Genomic DNA, 9,790 nt, shown 5'->3' with positions numbered 1-9,790 from the left:
ATATTTTTAAAATGCATTTTTAAACGTTTTTATCTACTTTTTCACGTTTCATCCAATTAGGCGATAGACTGTTTGAGTGTCAGAACACGAAACAATGATGTAATTCACATATTACAGCTGTTCTCTATGGTTAAATAAGCATTTTCCTTAAGGTGGCCACTATGCCCCCATCATAAGCCCAATCATTATGCCCCCCCATGTATCATAAGCAATTCCTATATTGTATAGAAGCCCCCTTTACAAAAACGGAAAACGCCTTTAAAATTATCTGATTATATTGAAAATTAAAATTTTGACAGATTTGATCAAAGTAGATTGAAAACTGTACAAATTCTTTTACTATGGATTTTATAAGCACCCCCTCCCCTCACCCTATCAACAATGGCCAAGGATTTCAATTCAATAAATCATCTAAATATGTCAAAACATGTACAACAATACAATAAGATTTAAAATTAGTTTTTTTGTAGAAAATTGGTTCGAAATTTCATAAAAATTGTATAGGTTAAACCACATTATAAATAAATTTTATATGGGAGCCTCCCTCCTTCAAAGTATTATACAAACCATCTCCGATCCCCAAAAACTCTCATATACCAAATTTCACATTGATCGGTTCAGTAGTATTCAAGTATAAAGGAAACAGACAGACAGACAAACATTGATTTTAAAATTCCATTTAGAGAAGATGAAATAATTTGAAAAGCTTTTTAATCAAAATGTTGAAAAAAAACTTGCTTGAAAGGGACCTTTACCCTTATTCCGCTCCTAAATTTGACTCTCCTCAAGTGCTTCTGGAGGGAAAGCCTCCCAGCGACTCCCCTCCCCACGCACACCGGTCTGCCGGTGGTAAACCGGCCGTCAGCAGAAGTCGTCGAATCTTCCTTCGGTCTGTCGGCTGCTGACTTGTCGGTCGTTTGGTTGGTTGTTTTGTTGATGCTCCGTTTCTCCAACAACCTGGAAGATAGCTCCAGTCAGGTTTCAGTGATTCCGTCCAGTTGTTGAGGGAGGTTTTTTTTCGGGGTGGGTTGTGGGTCCGGAGGAAAAGCCGAGCGAGCAGCAAGTCCCCTAAGTGTGAGAGAGGGAGTAGAAAGAAGGAAGAAAAAACCGCCCTGTCGTCGGTCCAACTCCAGTCGGCGGCGGACTCGGACGGTTTTCGGTTGGGGTTTTCTCGTCGTCCGTCGGTTCTGCTTCGGCTCGGCCGAGTGTGTAATTTCGGATTATTTTCCGGATGGGCGGTTCCAGTTCAAAACAGCACACCTCGCTGAGCAGGCGTATAAACTAACTTTTTTCCCTCGCCTTGGGTGTATGTGTCGCTGCATGCCTTTACACACAGTGATTTCCCAATCCTGTTGATGTGTTGGTGAACTGTTGAATGAAGGCCGGAGCCCAGGGAAAATCTCTGGTGGTCTGGTGCATCGTCATTCAGTACAAGTTTTCCGGTGAGTGCTGTGTGGATGCTGACTGTGGCTGTGAGGCTGTGAGTGAGTGAGTGAAAAATGTTCATTTCGAAATCGACATGCAGGAGTAAGCAGAAATCCAAACATTAGAGACTGCTGATCTGATGCTGAGGCCTGCACTTTGCTTGGCGGAAGGAAATATGTCAAAAATCAGTTCCACTGTTACGGGCAAAGGTGAAATCTACTGGAAGATTGTTGTGGGAAATGTGACGACAAAAGTGTTTGACAAAATTGGTAAATAATTGAATTAAATATTGAAATTCCAGTGTTGTTTCATCTACGAAAATTTGAATCCAAAATAATAGAAACAGTGTAACGTGTATTTATAAATTTTAAGAAAAAAATTGATGTTATCAAACAAAATTTTCAAAAAAAAAATCGACTAAACTTATTTAAAAGCATATTGGTTGAAGAAATTTAATCAAATTTCTGAGATTATACCTTGGACGATTCCCAGGTTTGGCTAAGTGAATCAGATTTCCCGAAAGAAAGAAAAAACAGTGATAGTGAGAATGCTTAAAGCTGTGTTGGAATGCGAAAAGCCAACGATGAAAATTGTTGAATGTGATTTCTGGTGAATCTGGTGAATTAAGTGACAACCATCAAATAAGAAACTTTACAAAGGCGGTAAGTACGACTCTCAAGTTTTTCCAAGTATGTACCTTGACTTTAGATTATATTCTTTAAAACGTTCGCTGATTTCTGACAAAACACAAAATTTGAAATTATATTTCAAAAAAATTATAAAAATTTGAATGTACATTAGTTAAGTATAAAAATTTACTAGATGTTAATCAAATGATGATCATATAATCGTTACTGTTTCAAATTACTGACATAATCTATACAGTCAAATTGATTTGTAACACTTTTCAACTTCAATTAATTTTTGAAAAAAATTACTACAAACGGTCTGTGCGACAAAAGTAGTGAAACAGAGACATAAAACAATAAACAACCATCTCCAGTAATTCTTCAATTCTCAAAAACCGAGTTTGTTTGTTTCATGATGCCCAAAAAAAATCACTTGAAATAAACAAATTATCTCCGATTTAAAAAAAATAGAGCCCAGCCACAGCATAAAAAAACGTTTAAAATTGTCGTTTTGTAAAACTTTGGGTGACTTTTCTCCTAAGCGTTAGTTTTTCCTTTCACATATCCATGTTTCAAAAATCATAAGAGTAACAACCAAAACAAAAATCAAATAAACTTTAAGAATTATACGTATCACATTATTGAAAGACATGGAAGGCTTTCTTTGCAGCTTTATTCTGAGGAAATAATGTAATAAAAATTAAACATTAAATGTTTATTAGATAAACAGATTTTTTAATGCTCCATTTTTCTTTAATTATTTTTGACGTCATCGGAAAGTTAGTGAAAGCAATCATTTTTTTTAATAGTCATTTTGACTACATCCTTATTGAGTATGATTCCAGGACTGACTGATGAAAGTGATTGTGTGTAAAAAAAATATGAAAAAGGACATTTTAAAATTTATTATAGAAGATTTTGTCGGTTTCCACAGAAGAAGAAAAAAAAATTCTATGACTTAACATCTTAATTTTTAAATATTACAATTGAAAAAAATGTTATAGAATAGCTAATAGTTTCCAGAATATGACTTCAAGAAGCTTGAATTTTCTGTGGCACGACTCTTATTCAAGGTTGCCAAAAAAAAATCTGTGTTTTTGTGAAAAAAAAATTATGAATTTCTATGATTTCACCCTGAAATTCTGTGACGATTTTCTGAGATAAAAAGTATTGATTTCAATTAAAAGTCTTGAGATATTGTATTCTTTTACATTTTACTTGAGAAAAAATTAAAAAAAAACAATAACAATCTTATCATGACTATCCAATATAAAGGTAAAAAATTAATGTTGACATAAAAGACTAGAATTTTAAAAATACGTACAAAAATCTCCTGCCGTGGTGAACCGTGGTACCAGGAAGTATCACTTACGCTTGCACTGACGTGACCAGAAATGCCATCGTGCCTGATTTTGTCTGATTTTTGCGAATGTGATGAAAAATCGATAGTAAGGAACTGAATGAGGTACCATTGCTGAAGTGAAAAAGTAAAAATTTGGCTGCATCAAAGCAATCGAAAAATTCTCTTGCTGATTCAGTAGATTTATTCAACCATAGTAGGCTCATTGTTTTGATTTAGCTATAGTGCAATTTGTTGTTTGACTTATATTATTTCTGAAATAAAAACAAACAAAATCTCTATGTTTGTTGCGATCATTCCTAATAAAACTGAAATCAATTGCGATAACAATACAGTTTACGTTTATAGTTGCAAAAAGCCACGTTCAAGTCATAAAAATAATAGGGAAGAGTGGGGATACTTGATCCCCTTATCTTATTTTCACCATATTTTTTTGGAAAAATTTAGAAACTCGCACTCTTTTACATTTTCTGACAGCGTGTAACTTCAATTTTCTATGCTCCTAAAATTAGAACGATACTTGAACCCGTAGATGAACTAGAAGCATTTTCGTGGGAGTAAAAAAATTGCGATATTTTTGAAGTTAGGGGAGACTTGATCCTCTTTTGAAAGAGACTTGAGCTCTAATCCTTGGAAAAAAAATCAAACAAAACCCCAAGAAAGAATGTCCATTGACTATTTTGGGCATGTTTGTTCTCATTTCTCAGTTTATAACTGCCAGAGTAAGAAAATTCTATAACTTTATTTCAACCCTTATTAAATTGCATACTTAAAGGCGCTAATTTCTATAATTAAGAAAAATTAATTATTTAAGCTCTTTTCTTCAGACAGATGTTGGATAAATATTAGTTATTGGATGAATACTAGTATTCTCGTGATAACCAAATCCACTTGGTAACGATCCATTTAGAAGAAGAATATACCGTTTTGAACCCTAGGGATCAAATGTACCGTAATCCGGGGTAATATTGATCACTTTTTTCGATATTTTTCGATTATTTTTTCTGTTAAGGGGAATGTGGCATGTTTCATATTTTTAAAACCAGTACTCGACTCCTATGAACGTATATCATGGTTGCAGAAATTTATAAAACTATTTTAAATTTGATTTAAAAATAAATTTTTCTCGATTTTGAATCTGATGATTTGGGGTAACATTGGTCAGTCTCTAATTTCTACGGTTTCTACGAGTTTTCTTGATCATAAAGGATAAAAAAACACCTAAATAATATTTTCAAATGCTTGTTTATAAATATTACCTTGTTTTTTTGACGTTTTCTTCTAAAAACATTTTTAATCGAAAAAGAACTATTAATGCATACATTTAGGGGCAAAAATTAAATTAATTGCTAAATAGTTTGATCTACAAAATACAAATGAAATTTTACCCTCACACATTCCTCTTGATCCTCTCAGTATTTCCATTTTCATTCTTTCTTGAAAGTTTACCGTTTGATACGGTTCCTATCCATTTTTCCAATACGGGCTTACTCTTGGAAAATGTCCTTGTTTTTTAAATATAAAAAATTTATCACTAAATGACTATAAAAATAGTACAATAAATATAAATATGCAAAGAAAAAAAGAAATTTTTACTTATAGAAAAAAAAAGTTCAAATACAAACCAAATTTTGTCTATTTGATACTAATTAAATAGGCTTTCAAATGTTGAAAACTGTTTTCAAAAATTAAAACATTAGACTGAGTTATTGATGATAATGTGCAAAAATTTATTGGTCAAAATTGCCCCGGTGATTAATGTTACCCCGTTTTGCGGTACCCATAATCAACATGCTAGATTTTCTGAAAACATTGAATTAGGGTTTCCATTGCTTTGAAAATATGGTAAAATGAATTTTATATTATACTCTAACGATTGATGTTATAATTTCTCCATTTAAGGAAGGAACATTTCAAAGTGATGAAAAAAGATCTTCAAGTCACATTTTCTGAAATTTTGCAAACAAAGCTTAATAACTCGAACAATTATTGTGTTAAAATTTCTCTGAGCTTCAATTGTTGTTTTGCTTGTTGGTCTCTCAAATAAAAGTAACAAGTCAAGAACTGATCACGCAAATGGAACCAAATTTGGCATGGGAGTGTATTTCAGCACAAGGAATGTTTTTGTGATGGTTTGGGACCCCTTCTTTCTTCCAGTGGGGTGATTGGAAAGGGGGAAAGGGGCTCTTTTACAATTTTCTACAAAACTCGAGAACTAATCAAGCAAATGGAACCGAATTTGGCATGTAAGAGTATTTAAATACAAGAAATGTTTCGATGGTTATTTAAGACACCTCCGTCCTTCCAGCGGGTAAGATGCAAGAGGGGAGGGAGCTTCTATACAATTGTTATACATAACTCGAGAACTTATCGAGCAAATAAAACCAAATTTGGCTAGGAGCAAAGAAAAGTATGATTCTTTTTTCGTGAATCTTTTTAATTCGAGGTTTCATGTGAAGGCAAAATAGCCTTCTAGTCAGCTCCAACTACAGACTTTTGAAGTATCGATAAGAACTCAAATTTAAGGCTGAACAGAATGCCATTCATTCGTTAAACCAAGCTGAATAAGCTTTTAAAAATATCAGAACTACGGAAATACGAACAACGAATTAAATCCTCAAATAAATCAACTGTTTTAATCAAAATGGAAAGATGGCATAAATTCAATAGGGTAGATACTCTAGATTTCGACAAGAGCAAGTTTTCGACAAATTTTTAATGAAGTTCTTTAGAAGTTCTTCATAGAACCAAAAAGTTCGTATCAAGTTCTACATGGAACCAAAAAGTTCGTAAGAAGTTCTGCACGGAACCAAAATATTCGTAAGAAGTTCGTAACGAAGCACGATAAGCCAAATTGCCTCATGGGTTTTTAAGGTACTTGGGACGCACAAAAATGTCCTATGCTACTTGTTTAGACTTTTTATGTTCGTTCAGAAGTTCAAATCAAGCACTTATTTTCATTTCTCTCGAGTACCTTTTATCCAGCCAAATGTGAACTTTTGATGCACAAAATTAAGTATCTATACGACTTTTTATTACTTGGGCTTTTTTTTTTAAACGAACACAAACACACATAGGATCTCAATGAAACTTGATGTTTCCTCGAAGAGATTCCCTTTTCTCAATCCTAAGCGTACATCTTTCGAAGATATGATGGCTAGCATCTTACAAATGCTAAAACCACCAACCCACCGAAAGTGTACTATGTGTGCCGTGACCGAGACTCGATCTCATACCCGCTGGCTTAGAAGACTGGAAGGCTATCCTCTACGCCACGGGCTGCGGGCATCCAAATTATTCAAAATCATCACTTAAATTCTTTGCACCTAGGAAAAATGTGAAATTTTAGGGGCCTTGAGTAATTTGTCAAAAACTTTTTATATTTGAAGTTTAGGATTTAGAAGAATGAGACACACTTAATACAATTGAGGCTGAAATTGGTTTCTTGGGGAATATTTCATTAGGTACAGCATAAAATTTGGCCTCTTTTTTACATTAAAAGAAGATAGTTATAAAGTCATCGATTCTAGGATTTTGTTTTTATTTAGCTAAATCAACATCGTGCGTGTTCAACACCTGTCACATGGCTATCAACTTATGATGTGTAAAATAAGTATTCCATGAATGAATTTTGAAGTTCAAATGGTTGGTTTAAAATGTTGAACTTGTTTAGTCACAACCATTTTAAACAAGATTTAGGCTTTTTGTGTGTCAAGGTTTGAGTTTTAAAACGAAAGGTATTAACAGAATTGCAAATCGAAATTTAAAATTGGTTATTTTCAATTTGTGAACGTCATAAAGAGCCGTAAAATGAAATGTCTTAGGTCTAGAGAATGATTTAAGACGAAATTCCGCCGGAGGCGAGCCGAATTTTCGACATGTTTGTCAACATTTATTTTTACACCTTTTGGGATCAAACGATTTCTAGGTAAATTCATTTCTTGTATCGAATTTTACTCGTAAAAAATCCGGTTAGGTTGACCGCAAAGAAAATAAAAGAAAATTAAAATGGTAAATTGGAAAATTGATAAATAATAAGCTGAATTCAGGAGAGGATTATTTTAAAATAAAAGTACCGCAAAACGATGTAACTTTGATCACCGGGGTAAATTTGACCAACAATAAATTTTTCCACATTATCTTCAATAACTCAGTCTTTAGTTTGAATTTTTGAAAACTGTTTTCTACGTTTGAAAGCCTATTACCCTATTACTTTAGTATCAAATAGGCCAAATTTGGTATTTGAAATTTTTTTCTGTTAATAAAAATATAATTTCAAAATCTTAAAATATCTATTTTTTCCAAGTCTCGCAAACAAACAGCTCTCTCGATGAAACCAAAAAGCATTCAGAAGCAAACGGGTTGTTTAATGTAAAAGAACAACTTTTTCTCTTTGTGTATGAACAGTTATAGTGCTATTTTTATAGTCATTTAATGATAGATTTTTGATTTTTAGAAAATAAGGACATTTTCCAAGAGTATGCCCGTATTGGAAAAATGGATAGAAAAAATGGAAGAAAAATGTAAATGGAAATAGTGGGAGGGCCTAGGAAAATGTGTGAAGGTAAAATATCATTTGTAATTTGAAGTTCAAACTATTTAGCAATTATTATAATTTTTGCTCATTTTTATATTATGTGTGCTTACGTAAGAACTGTGTTATGTGTATAATTTTGGCCCTAAATGTAGGCAGCATCATAAATATTTTTAAAATAAAACGTTAAAAATCAAGGTAAATTGATAAACTAGCATATGTAAAAATGAATAAGGTGTTTTGTTTCCTTTATGATCAAGAAAACTCGTTTAAACCGCCAGAATAGAGACTGAACAATGTCACCCCAAAGTATCAAATTCTGAACAGAGACGAAAACGATTTTTAAATCAATTTTAAAGAAGTGTTTTACGTTCATAGGAGTCCAGAACTGGTTTTAAAAATACAAAACATGCCACATTCCCCTTTACAGAAAAAATAATCGAAATCTATTGAAAAAAGTGATCAATCTTACCCCGGATTACGGTACCTCTAAATCAAAAGCAGAAAATTTGGCTTAATCAGTTAGAAAAGCTTGCTTATATTCGAATATCAAATCGAAGACTTATATGGAAAATTTATAGAGACACCCAACTACACACAACTTCAGTAGTTTTTTTAAATTTTTTTTAAAGTTGACTTTTGGAAAAAGGGTGAAGAATGTTTGAAGTAAGGCTATTTTTTTTTTAATTATTGAAATTCTTTATTTTATATAGATTTTTTAGTGAAATAATAGCCGAATTTTGCCCGTAATATAAAATCTGGAATGTTTACTACAACGACCATAAATTAATTAAAGTAAACATGAATCTATCCATAAATAGCATGTTCATGAAATTCCTCACAAATAATGTAAAAGTTTGAAGTAAAAGCGATATACCTTTGTACTTATTGCGAGAAATTTTTGCCTAATGAAAATGGAAGATGTTTTTCTTTCAAAAAGTGATAATTACTGTTATTAAATCAAATTTAGACAAAGCTGAAAAAAGTTTTTGTAACCGCCAGTTAAAAGCCATGGCATTATTATTTGAATATGAAAAAAAAATATCATATTTAAAATATAACGTGTGATTCACTGGGTAAGCATTCCAGTTTCTGTGGATTTATTCGGCCAAGTCCCATTTTTTTTAGAGTAAAGTGGATAAGTAAAGCAAACTACGTTCTAGCCTGTTTCCAGAATATACATTGTAAAATGAACTCCATATTTTGCTGGAATTATTTACATAATTAAAAAAACATCACGAACATGCCAAAGGCTGAAAGTCTCTTAAAATATAGAGAGAAAAAAAAACAATTGAATTAAAGTTGATCCTATTTTTTAGCTAGATTTAGATAAATGGATGTTTGGGAATTTGAAAAATGATTTGAACGCTGCTGACGTTTTTCGTTTGAGAAAAAAAAATTGAGGTATTTTTTCTTACTGTCTTTTAGATTTTAAAAAATAATCTCAGGTTTCTGCTTTATACGGATTTTGCGTTAAAGAATTCAAATGCTCAGATTTTGCCAGGTTTTGGGAAAAATTTATTCTGATTTGTATTTGGGGGCTGAAAATAAATGCGGTAAAATTCCGCATTTTTTACACAAAGACCCTCTCCCTCGACTTGTATTACAGTGAAACTATTCTTGATGTTTTTTTATGGGTGGCCCTCTTAGCTGGGTAACTTTTCTTTGTAATTCCAGTTTTAAACTTTTTAGTAAGTTTTAGTAATTTTCAGTTTTTCTTCTTTAGTGCCGTCAAACGGGGCATCATGCAAAAGCAAGGTTAGATGCAACATTTTTATACCACTACACTCATTCAATTATTATTTTAATATACCGGAGTAGAGTTATTATCGAATGATAACA

At 32.4% G+C, this 9,790-nt stretch overlaps 1 protein-coding gene across 1 annotated transcript in view; it reads left to right on the top strand.

Annotated features, from left to right (window-relative positions):
- Positions 1-1,848: 1,848 nt before the first annotated feature.
- Positions 1,849-9,790, top strand: part of LOC129749854 (coatomer subunit beta') — a 185,422-nt gene continuing 177,480 nt past the window's right edge. The window contains exon 1 of the mRNA XM_055744944.1: positions 1,849-2,087. The gene's annotated coding sequence lies outside the window, so the exon portion shown is untranslated. The remainder of the gene's footprint in view (positions 2,088-9,790) is intronic.

Source organism: Uranotaenia lowii, chromosome 2 (assembly GCF_029784155.1).
Source record: "Uranotaenia lowii strain MFRU-FL chromosome 2, ASM2978415v1, whole genome shotgun sequence".
In the NCBI taxonomy this organism is placed as follows: domain Eukaryota; kingdom Metazoa; phylum Arthropoda; class Insecta; order Diptera; family Culicidae; genus Uranotaenia; species Uranotaenia lowii.
Note: the sequence above shows the minus strand (reverse complement) of the source record. Positions and strands in the feature narration are given on the sequence as shown.